At 39.2% G+C, this 12,561-nt stretch overlaps 1 protein-coding gene across 5 annotated transcripts in view; it reads right to left on the bottom strand.

The window, feature by feature from the left end:
* Window positions 1-12,561, bottom strand: part of Rel (nuclear factor NF-kappa-B family member relish) — a 462,299-nt gene that overhangs the window by 183,849 nt on the left and 265,889 nt on the right. The window lies entirely within an intron of this gene.

The raw sequence follows: 12,561 nt of genomic DNA, 5'->3' as shown, positions 1-12,561 counted from the left end.
CTTTAACATTAAAAAAATTAACAAAAAATCTTGTCACAAATTCTGCCAGGAGCAACAATTAATGATGTCACCAACAGACTGTCAGATTTTAAAGTAGGGTAAAGAGAATATTATTATTCATGTGAGGGCTAATGATATTCAGCACATGATCTGATGATTTGTTAAACAAATATAGGACCATGATGAAGAAATGCTGCAAGTTAGATCAGAATGTCTATGTGTTTGCAAATCTGCCCAGGCATGATAGGAGTGATTATATGCTGAAAGCCTTGTGGATTAACCCAAGTCCTTCAAGACTGCAGGGCTTTTGGGGGGAAATTTTTATCAACTTGGCCAGAACTTGTAGGTAGAAGGAATCTGTTTTGCAGAGATGGGATATATTAAAACAAAGGTGATGCAAGAGTTTTTGCCACTATTATACCTTGCATATAACCATGAACCAGATGACATAATAGAGCTGGCAGTACACAAACCTGTAGAAGGAAGTGATCACAGAGTTCTACAGTGGATCACTTCCTTCTACACTAATTGGTTATAATTTCAGAACAGGAAATTACAACATCTTAAGGTGCTATATGGCTTCTATTAAACAGATAGATATCTCACACAGAGTGAATGCAATTTGATTATGGTATTACTTTAAAATATAGGAGTGTGTTATAGGCCTACTGAGTCTAATGAGTACAATGAATGATTGTACAGAGAAATAGAGAGGGCCAGTAAACCCGAATGTTTGATAATAGGGATTTTTAACTTCCCAGATATTGGTTGGAACTTATGGGTTGGTCCCTCGCACACTAGTAAGACTTTCGTGGAATTGGATGACTGTTTTCTGCAATAGCATGTTTCAGCGGCAACCAACGAGATTAATACTCTCGATCGGGTTGTGATCAGCAATTATTCATGCATTATGAATTTGCAGATAAAGGAACCACTAGGTGGCAGTGATCATAGCGTTCTGATGTTGGATTTGTTTAAAGATATAACTATCATCACGGGTAAAGGGAAGAGTCTTGATTTCGTAAAGGTGACTATGGTGATCTCAGAAAGTTTTTAAATTCTATACAGTGGTCCCAACTGATCATACCAACAGCAAATTCTAAATGGGAAGCATTCAAGGATTTAATTTTGGAAGCCTACTAGACTTTTCATACCGATTAAGAAATACTGTTCAAAGTTTAGGCCTAAATGGATATTAGATGAAGTAATGAGACTCGTGGCAGAGAGGAAAAATGCATGGGATGCACATAAATTATCAGAAGGCACAGAAGCCTATGGTAGATATAAGCTAGTTTGTAATCAAGTCACAAAAGGAGTTAGGCAAGAGAAGGCAGATTATAAAAAAACTTTGGCAAAGGATGCTAAGAAAAACAGCAAAAAGAGGAACGACTCCTTCACTTTTATAAAGTCATATATTTACTCATAGAAGAAAGAACAAATAAATAAGCAATATGTGAAGACAGATTTCTTCTTCCTGGAGGAAGAAATACTGTTCAAGGTTTAGGCCTAAATGAATGTCAGATGAACCAACGAGACTCGTGGCAGAGAAGAAAATTGCATGGGTTGCATATAAATTTTCAGGCGGCACAGAAGCCTATGGTAGATATACGCTAGTCTGTAATCAAGTCACAAAGGAGTGAGGCAAGCAATGGCATATTATGAGAAAACTTTGGCAAAGGATGCTAAGATGCTCGGTCCTTGAAGTTGTCACAGACATTCTCTCAGATAGGCCAGACAAGCTGTACTTGCTACCTGGGAGTCTAACACGCTGATGGAACTGATATTCAGCTGACACTCAAGCCAAGTGGACCCAATTTCGGCAAAGTCCGGACAGTCTGTGACAGACAAAACCTCTGCTTGCACATTCACGATGGTGGGACTGTTAGTAATCCTGGGTATAACCTCCATGCAAAAGCACATGGTAGGTGACAACCCAGGTGTGAACCAACGTAAGCAGGGATTGAGATGTGGCACCCAAACCACATGGAAGAATTCCGCCCCACTGTGTTACCAGGCAGTACTAGGTGGTAGATGACTCTCATCACCTGGTGCAATACCACCACTTTGCTTAATGAAGGCTTGAAGTGGTGAAACCCATGTTTAGTCTCCAGAGCTAAGTTCAGGTCAACCCTTCCCCATCTCTTCCATCATGCAGTATGATTGATGACTTTTGAGGTTAGGATGAACATCGTGGCGAGATCCAATCTTTCTTACATTTCGAGGGTACAGCTCTAAAATGGTGTCCGCAGGCCAGCCGCTAATTAGTACACCGGAGCGAACCTATTGGTAACTCTCTAGGAGGCTGCTGGATCAGCTAGTGTATAATCTTGCTACCTCTACTCTGTCAGATAGTGACTGGAGGGAGTCCAAGTAGTGTGTATGGGGGGGGTGGGCATTGTCGAGGCCACGTTATGTCAAGGTATAGTCTTACCACGTGTACGCCATATCCAAAAATTTCATTACTTCATACAGCATGTCCCACCCACTTTTTCTTACTATTGAATAGTAAGAAAAAGTGGGTTGAATTGTCATGAATTGTCAAACTAATATAGTAAGTTTCTCTGCGAAAAGATCTAAACCTTCCAAACACTTTCTAATTCATTTCACAAATATACATGGTCTCAATTGTAATCTCAACGATGTCCATTTCCACTTGCAGTCTGCCAAACCCCATGTACTTTTCTGACAGAATCTCAGTTATCGGTTGATTCAACTACTGCTAATCTGAGTTGCCCAAATTATTCGCTGTATGATTCCTTTCGCCTGAAAGGTGGTACTTGTGCATATGTCCGTTCCAATATTCCCTGTCAGAGACTTGGTAATTTGGAATATCTTCTCTGGCTTAAAATCTCTCTGCTTCATTGTGTCAAATTCATCTGTTGTCTCTACCGTTCTCCCAACTCCACTAATCATTTGGAGCTCTTCGACTTTATCTTTTTGCAACTTGACTTTCTCCTGTCCAACTTTCCTAACAGTGAGGTAATTTTCTTTGGTGATTTTAATGTTCACAACTCCAGCTGGCTTCCGTTTTCTAGTAACACGGACCAGGCTGGTCAAGATGCTGAGGCTTTTGCAATTGCTAATGACCTTGCAGAGATTGTTCATTTACGTACAAGATTACCGAACAATCCTAACCAAACAGCCAACAACGCTTGAACTTTTTCTCACAAAAAACCCATTTAAGTACACGGTCAAAGAGAGGGGTCCTTTAGGCACCTCAGATCACAACTTGGTGATTGTCTCTTCTCCAATGGAGCCTTTATCTCATGGCTATTCCCAACCTCATATTGTTTGGCATTACAAGAATGCAAAATGGGATGACCTGTAAGATTTCCTTTCTTCTTTTCCTTGGACGGATTACTGTTTCAAAACATCTGATGTCAACGTTTGCTCGGATCGTGTCAGTGAAGTTATTCTTGCAGGAATGGAATCCTTTATCCCCGACTCCATATCTTTTATCTAAACCTTTTATCTAAACCTCGGTTGTCCAATAAATGTGCCAAAGGCCATTCAACAGAAGAACATTGCATATCTTAATTGGCTTGTTTCAAATTCTTCAGTTTCATTTTCTGCCTACACCAAAGCTCGCAACAATTGTAAAGCAGTTATTAATCAGTCCAAACTAGAGTTTGAACAGGCTAAGAGTAGAAAACATGCTTTTTGCCCTAATGGTAGCCGAGCATTCTGGTCTCTTGCCAAAGCTATTGGATGCAACTTTTGCCCATCTCTGCTCAAACCTCTGTCCAAACCAAATGGTTTTGTTGTCACTTCAGCCAGGGATAAAGCTGACCTGCTAGCATCCCATTTTTCTTCCAAATCATGTATTAATGATTTTGGTAAAACACCTCTCACCATTCCCAACACGCTCCATTCAATGCCTCCTGTGGTCTTCCATCAAAAGGATTTTGACGACTCTTTACGTTAAGAAATCTCCAGGTCCCAATGGTATTTCTCCACTTGTTCTCAAAACCTGTGCTCGTGAACTTACTCCTGTTCTTAGCAGTCTTTTTTCGCTTTCTTATTCCAAAGGGGTTTTTCCTTCTGCTTGGAAGTTTGCTCATATCCAGCTAGTTTCTAAAAAGGATGACAAATCCCTCCCATCCAGTTATCGTCCCATTGCAATTACTTCTACTCATTCTAAAGTAATGGAGAAATCAATTAACCGTCAACTCTTAAACTACCTAGAAACCTTCCGTCTGATCAATGATCGCCAGTATGTATTTCGTCAGTGTAGATCCACTGGTGATATTCTGGCTTATGTTACCCATTTATGGACAAATTCAATGGAAAAGTTTGGTGAAACACAAGCAGTTCCTCTTGACATCTCAAAGGCTTTAGATCGTGTTTGGCATAAAGGTCTTCTAAACACTCTTCCATCTTATTGTTTGCCAACTGTTTTTTATAATTGGTTATCCAGTTTTCTCTCCAATCACTCCTGAGGGTGATGGCAGATGGCTCTCTGTCTTCTAACTTCTCCACTAATGCCGGTGTCCCCCAAGGTTCAGTTCTTTCCCCCACTCTTTTCCTCTTGTATATTAATGACCTTCTTCCATTGACTAGAAATCCCATCCATAGTTTTTCCAAATGATAGCACATTGCATTCCACGTTCCATTGTGAGAAAACTTGCCTGGCTCAATCAGCTTCAACTTCTCGAAAATCTCTTACCAATTCCTTAAATGCCGATCTCCAGGTAATTCTCCAGTGGGGCAAAGACAACTTAGTTGATTTCACCCCTTCTAAAACTCAGTCTTGTTTTATATCTCATAAAAAGGATTCTTCTGCTCCTATGCTTAACTTTGGTGACACTCCGATTTCTAGGCAAAGTGATATATCTCTTTTGGGGGTTACCCTGACTTCTAATCTCTCTTGGCACAAGCACATTACAAATATTTCTTCCTCTGCATCTAAAAAACTTGGTTTTCTCTTTCGCTCTCGGCGTTACTTTTCTTCCAAACGGCTGTTCACTCAGTACAAATCGCAAATCCGTCCTGCCATGGAATATTGTTCTCACATCTGGGGTGGTGATCCTAAAACCTCTCTCAGGCTTCTTGATTCTGTTCAAAAGAGGGCAGTTCGATTGCTTAATGATTCATCTCTAACTGAGTCTCTCCACTCGCTGTCTCATAGACATAAATGTTTCTGCTGCATGCCTCTTCTACAGATATTTCCATGGGCATTGTTCTTCTGAATTGGCTTCTATAATTCCCGATCTCTCTTTCAAAACAGTCCGAACATGTGCTGCCACCAGCCAACATCCATTTACTGTCCAACTTCAAACTCACAGAACCAACTTTTCATCTTCCTCTTTTATTTATTCAACTGCCATTTTCTGATCAACCTTCATTCATACATATTTCCTGAAAATTACAGTCTACAGAAGTTCAAGTCCAAGGTCAACAAATATCTTCTTTCGTCTGCTCAACCTCCAACCGAAGCACGGTACTAAGTACTATAGGTTCTAATACCTCTCGTGTTTGGGATTTACATAAAAAAAAAAAAAAACAGCAAGGACTCCTTCACTTATATAAACTCATATATTTACTTATAGTAGAAAGAACAAATAAATAAGCAATACATGAAGACATTTCTTCTTTCTTGGAGGAAGAAATACGTCTTCACGTATTTCTTATTTATTTGTTCTTTCTACTATGAGTAAATTTGAAAATGTTTTCCTATACTGATGGCTGCATCACAGTTGATAGTTTATGGTTGGGGCCTCAACCCAAATTCTAGGATATTAAGTCGGTGTCATAGCTATCGAGTTGGAACACATTAAAATGTAGTATATTAATATTATTGTAATTTAAGCGATGGACTAGGAGAGTATACCAATGCTAGAAGTATAGTAAATAAATTTGATGAATTTGAAGTGTTGGTCAAGATATCAAAGGCAGATACTGTTGGGATAGACGTGGTGTCACACAGATATAAGGAATGCTGAACTGGAATTTGGGGAGTACAATGCGTACAGAAAAGACAGACAGGATAGAAAGGGAGGAGGTGTTATGCTGTTAATTAAGAAAAACATAAAATCAAAAGAAGTGCATCCAGTTGATATAGATGAACAGTGCACTGTTGAGTCAGTTTGTTGTGACATAAGCACTGCGAAAGCAAAAATAAGAGTAGGAGTTTATTATAGGCCTAATGACTCGAATGAGTACAATGAACAATTGTACAGAAAAATAGAGTGGGCTAGTAAATCGGAATGTCTTATAATGGGGGATTTTAACTTCCCAGATATTGACTGGAACTTGTGGGTTGGTCACTCACACACTAGTCAGACTTTTCGGGATTTATTGGATGATTGTTTTCTGCAGCAGCATGTTCGAGAGCCAACCAGAGAAAGTAATCCTCTTGATCTGGTTATCAGCAGTGATCATTCAGGTATTAAGAATTTGCAGATAAAGGAACCACTAGGTGGCAGTGATCACAGTGTACTGATGTGGGATTTACTTAAAGATTTAATTACCATCAGGGGTAAATGAAAAGGTTTTTGCTTCCATAAAGGTGAGTACAGTGGTCTCCGACAGTTTTTAAATTACGTACAGTGGGATCAACTGACGATGTTACCAACAGTAAATTCTAAGTGGGAAGCATTCAAGGAATTAATCGTGGATGCTACTAAAAGTTTCATACCTATTAAGAAATATTGTTCAAGGTTTAGGCCTAAATGGTTATCAAATGAACTAATGAGACTCGTAACAGAGAAGAAAAATTCATGGGATGCATATAAATTTTCAAGTGCCTCAGAAGCCTATGGCAGATATAAGCTAGTCTGTAATCAGGTGACAAAGGAGGTTAGGCAGGCGAAGGCAGATTACAAGAAATCCTTGGCAAAAGACGCTAAGAAAAACAGGCAAGGTTTTCTTTACTTATATAAACTCAAAAAGGAAGGGGATGAATCCGATTGGTCCACTTGACATCGATGGTTCGACTGTTGATGATCCTGCTCAGATAGCAAACAAACTAAATGAGTATTTTGCATCTACATTCACACATGAGGAATTATTAAGGGTTGAAAATGGCAGAAGGTTATCAAATTGTAGCAGGATACTTAACAATTTTGTAATAACTGAAAGCAAAGTGGAGGAGAAATTGTTGAAGTTAAACATAAGAAAAGCACCTGGGGTGGACGGAATCTATCCAGTTATATTAAAGGAGGCGGCAAAGCAAACCCTTAGCCATAATTATGAGAGCGTCAAATGCCACTGCCACTACTACTACTATACTGTACAGAACAGTAATCTTGGAAGCTACTAGGCTTTTCATCACAACTAAGAAATACTTTTCAGGGTTTAGGCCTAAATGGATATCAGATGAACTAATGAGTCTCGTAGCAGAGAAGAATAAATGTGTGGGATGCATATAAATAAGCAGATGACACAGAAGCCTATGGCAGATATAAGCAAGTCTGTAATAAAGTCAAAGGAGGTTCGGCAAACAAAGGCTGATTAAGAGAAATCCTTGGCACAGAATGCACAGAAAAGACAAGAGTTCTTTACTTATGTAAACTCTAGAAGGAAGGGGATGAATCAGATTGGTCCACTTGGTCTTGGTGGTTTGATTGTTGATGATCCTGCTTAGATAGCTGACAAACTGAATGAGTATTCTGCATCTACATTCACACGAGGAGTTATTCAAGGAGGGGAATGCCAAAAGTTTATCAAACTCTAACAGGGAGCTAAATGATTTTGTAATAACTGAGAGCAGAGTGGAGGAAAAATTGTTGAAGTTAAACATAAGGAAGGCATCTGGGGTATAGTAGTAGTGGCATGTGATGCAAGAAAGCAAGTGTATGAGCTTATCCAGCATCAGCCAAAAAAAAACAAAAAAAAAAAAACACACCATTCCCTCCAAATGCTGTCCAGTTCCTCCTTAAATTTATTCAACCTATCAACTTCCACAACAACAGATGGAAGTTTGTTCCAGCAATTAACCACACGCTGGCTAAAGGCAAATTTCCGCACATCTATTCTACATCTGTCTTTTCTTAATTTGAATTTATCCCCCTTAGGTTCATAATCTGAACAAGTGGAAGGATCCCATCAGAATTCAGCGTGCTCAACCCATTCAAGGCCTTATACACCTCAATCAGATCACCGAGCAGGTGCCTAGTCTCCAGCCACTGCAATTTACAGAACTTAAGCCTCTCTTGGTAAGAGGATCCCTTCATTCACCTCACCAATCTTGTTGCCCTTCTCTGTACAACCTCAAGTAAATCTACATTATTCCTAAAATGAGGCCTCCAGACCTGTACAGAGTACTCAAGGCATGGCCTGACCATTGCCTTATACAGAGGGACAATCACCTCCTTCTCCCTGCTAGCAAAATTCCTATATATATCATTGACAAAACCCTGCCCTGGCAGCCTGCCTGCACTACTCAGAAAACTTCCTATCTGACTGCACAATTACTCCCAGGTCTTTTTCATTTTCAACCACCTTAAGCATAGTACCACACAGTTGGTACCTTTCTCTGGGGTTACTTCTACCCATATGCAGTACTTTGCATTTGTCAAGGTTAAACTTCAGTTGCCACTTCTTAGCCCATCTACTCAAATTATCTAGATCCTGTTGCAGTAGCACACTGCCATTACTGTCATTAACAACCCTGCCAACCTTTGTATCATCTGCAAACTTCGACATTAAGTCTGATATACCTTCATCAATATCATTGATAAATATACAAAACAACAGTGGACCTAACACTGAACCCTGTGGGACTCCACTAATAACATTAGTCCACGAAGAGCAGCATCCATTGATTACCACCCTCTGTCTTCTCCCACTTAACCGTCCTTTTATCCATTATAGCAACTTACCCGTAATACCAGTCTGCTCCAATTTGTACAATAGTCTTCCATGCGAAACAGTGCCAAAAGCTTTCCTGAAATCCAAATATATGATATCAAAATTATTTTTTGCATCCAGTTCCTTTGTAACCACATCATAATATCCTATCAAATTTGTCAGACAAGATTTTCCCTTAACAAACCCATGCTGTGTCTGAATTATTGCTGCAGCCTTGTCTAGATGATTCTGCAATGCATCTTTAACCAGTGACTCCATTATTTTACCCGGAACAGATGTTAAACTAACTGGTCTGTAATTACTCGTGTCACCCTTCAATCCCCCTTTGTGAATTGGGGATACATTTGCACATCTCCAGTCCATGGGAACCTCCCCTGAGTCCAAGGATGCTCTCATAATTATGGCTAAGGGTTTGCTTAGTTACTATGCCGCCTCATTCAATATATAACTGGATAGATCGCATCCACCCCAGGTGCTTTTCTTATGTTTAACTTCAACAATTTCTGCTCCACTTTGCTTTCAGTTATTACAAAATCATTAAGTATCCTGCTACAATTTGATAACCTTCTGCCATTTTCAAACCTTAATAATTCGTCAAGTGTGAATGTAGATGCAAAATATTCATTCAGTTTGTTTGCTATTTGAGCAGGATCATCAACACTCGAACCATTGATGTCAAGTGGACCAATCAGATTCATCCCCTTCCTTTTAGAGTTTATATAAGTAAAGAAATCCTTGCTGTTTTTCTTAGCATCTTTTGCCAAGGATTTCTCGTAATCTGCCTTCACCTGCCTAACCTCCTTTGTGACCTGATTACAGACTAGCTTATATCTGCCATAGGCTTCTGAGTCGCTTGAAAATTTATATGCATCCCATGCATTTTTCTTCTCTGTTACTAGTCTCATTAGTTCAACAGATAACCATTTAAGCCTAAACCTTGAACAATATTTCTTAATAGATATGAAACTTTTAGTAACATCCACGATTAATTCCTTGAATGCTTCCCACTTTGAATTTACTGTTGGTAACATCGTCAGTTGATCCCACCGTACAGAATTTAAAAACTGTCGGAGACCACTGTACTCACCTTTACGGAAGCAAAAACCCTTTCCTTTACCCCTGATGGTAATTAAATCTTTAAGTAAATCCCACATCAGTACACTGTGATCACTGCCACCTAGTGGTTCCTTTATCTGCAAATTCTTAATACACGAATGATCACTGCTGATAACCAGATCAAGAGTATTACCCTCTCTGGTTGCCTCCTTACATCGCACACATACAGAGACATCCCCCATGGCAATATCATGTTCTGTTCCACAGAGTTCGGCAAACATTTCACAAGTCGCACATTTTTTTAGGCTGTGATGCACTGGAGAATCGGCCTCCTCAGTTCTCCCACAAGTCACAGCACTCGTGCCACTTTGTGCCTGTTGCTTTGCTGCTCTAGTTTGGAGCATGATACTTTAAATTAATAAAATCAATAAATTAAATTAATTTATCGATTGGGTGGATGGGATCTATCCAGTTATACTGAAGGAGGCAACAAGGGAAGTAAGCAAACCATTAGCCATAATTACGAGAGCATCCTTAGATTCAAGGGAAGTCGCTGTGCAAATGTATCCCCAATTCACAAAGAGAGTTCACAAAGTGTGATACAAATAATTATAGACCTGTTAGGTGAACTTCTGTTCCGGGGAAAATAATGGTGTCACTGATTAAAGGAGTGATGCAGGATCACCTAGACAAGACTGCATTAATAGTTCAGACACAGCATTGTTTTGTTAATGGAAAATCTTGTCCGACCTATCTGATTGGATACTACAATGTGGTTTCAAAGGAACTGGAGGCAAAAAATTATTTTGATATCATATACTTGGATTTCAGGAAAGCTTTTGACATTGTTTCACATGGAAGATTGCTGTACAAATTGGAGCAATATGGCATTAAAGGCAAGTTGCTGCAATGGATGAAGGGATTGTCAGAGTGAGATGGCAGAGAGTGGACACTGCTCTATGTGGACTAATGTTATTAGTGCAGTCCTCCAAGGCTCGGGGTGCTGGGCCCATTGTTGTTTTATGTATTTATTAATGATATCGATTTATTTATTAAGTTATATTTATTAAGGTATACCAAGCTTAATATCCAAAATTTCAGATGATACTAGGGTTGACAGGGTTGTTAAAAATAGTAAAGACAATACTACTACAACAGAATCCAGAAAGTTAGTTAGATGGGCTGAGAAGTGGCAACTGAAGTTTAACATTGACAAATGCAAAGGTTGCAGTAACCCAAGAGAAATGTACCAATGTGGTACTATACTCAGGGAGGTGGAGAATGGAAAAGAGCTGGGGGTAATTGTGCAGTCGGATATGACGTTCTCTCAGCAGTGAAGATGGGCTGCCAGAACAGGTCATGGAGTTTTGTCAATGATATATAGGAATTCGGCTAGCAGAGACAAGGAAATGATTATACCTTTGTATAAGAGAATGGTCAGGCCACACCTTGAGTACTGTGTACAGGTCTCGAGGCCTCATTTTAGGAAGGATGTAGAGTTGCTAGAATGAGTACAGAGAAGGGCAACAAGATTGGTGAGAGGAACAAAGGAGTTCTCTTACCAAGAGAGGCTTAAATTTTGTAAGTTGCAGCATCTGGAGACTAGGCACCTGCGAGATGATCTGACCGAGGTATACAAGGCCTCGAATGGTTTGAGCAGGCTCAATGCTGATGGGATACTTCCACTTGCTCAGATTAAGAACCTGAGGGGGGCATAGATTCAAATTTAAGAAAGACAGTTGTAGAACAGATGTGCGGAAGTTTGCCTTTAGCCAGTGGGTAGTTGATTGCTGGAACATTTCATCCATCCGGTTACTCCCTGGATGGGTTAAATGGGAGGTGGTTTTTTTTTTTTGCTAATGCTGTATAAAGCTTTCTTTCTTGCATCCTATGCCTCAACTACTGCTAATATTGCAGAATAAATATACGAGAGGTACTAATTTAATTTGCGGACTGTACAAGATTTTATGTTTACCTCATAACTTTACATAACTGTCGCTAGAAGCGTTCTCCCTGATCACTACTGAGCAGACTGTGTGCACATGCAAGGCCTTGAATGGTTTAAGCAGGCTCAAAGTGCACCAAAAAAAAAGATAAAAAAGTGAAATATTTATCATTATTTATAATTTAATATGTAACATCCAATAAAGTGTGATATTCTATAGATTTGTAGTTTGTAGAAATATCAATATTCCAACAGGTTGAGTCTGCCAATCTGTGGTCCCAAATTCCCTCCTGAAACGCTAAAATTCCCCCCTGGGAAGGAATTCCCCCCCCCCCCATGAGCTATAACCCATGAGCCAGGGTTAGCTTACTCAATATAAGTAAGATAGCAAATAAAGAGCAATTATGAAATATGTGAAAATGGGTTTTGGCAGTTAGTGATTACTTCTTGTGTAGCAAAATGTAAAGGCTTTTGAAAATATGGACTGATTAAAAATATATGCATGAAAAATCAAATCATTCACACATCTTTGGGAACATACCTTGGAAATTTACGCAAGTTTATATAGGAAATTGCTGTTCAGTTAGCATATATATTCAATTAAAGTACAGTTCCAAGAATGCATTGCATATATTAACTTAGCGTTGGGTATATATTAAGCATACTTACTATCTTCTTATCTCTGTGTAAAATATTTGCCCTTTTTTTTATTCAGAATATACTGAAAATTTAGCATAAACTACTTATTT

This window comes from Mastigoproctus giganteus, chromosome 8 (assembly GCF_048544385.1).
Source record: "Mastigoproctus giganteus isolate SK-2022 chromosome 8, ASM4854438v1, whole genome shotgun sequence".
Classification (NCBI taxonomy): Eukaryota; Metazoa; Arthropoda; class Arachnida; order Uropygi; family Thelyphonidae; genus Mastigoproctus; species Mastigoproctus giganteus.
The sequence above is the reverse complement of the archived record's forward strand: the minus strand, read 5'-3'. Positions and strand labels throughout refer to the sequence as shown.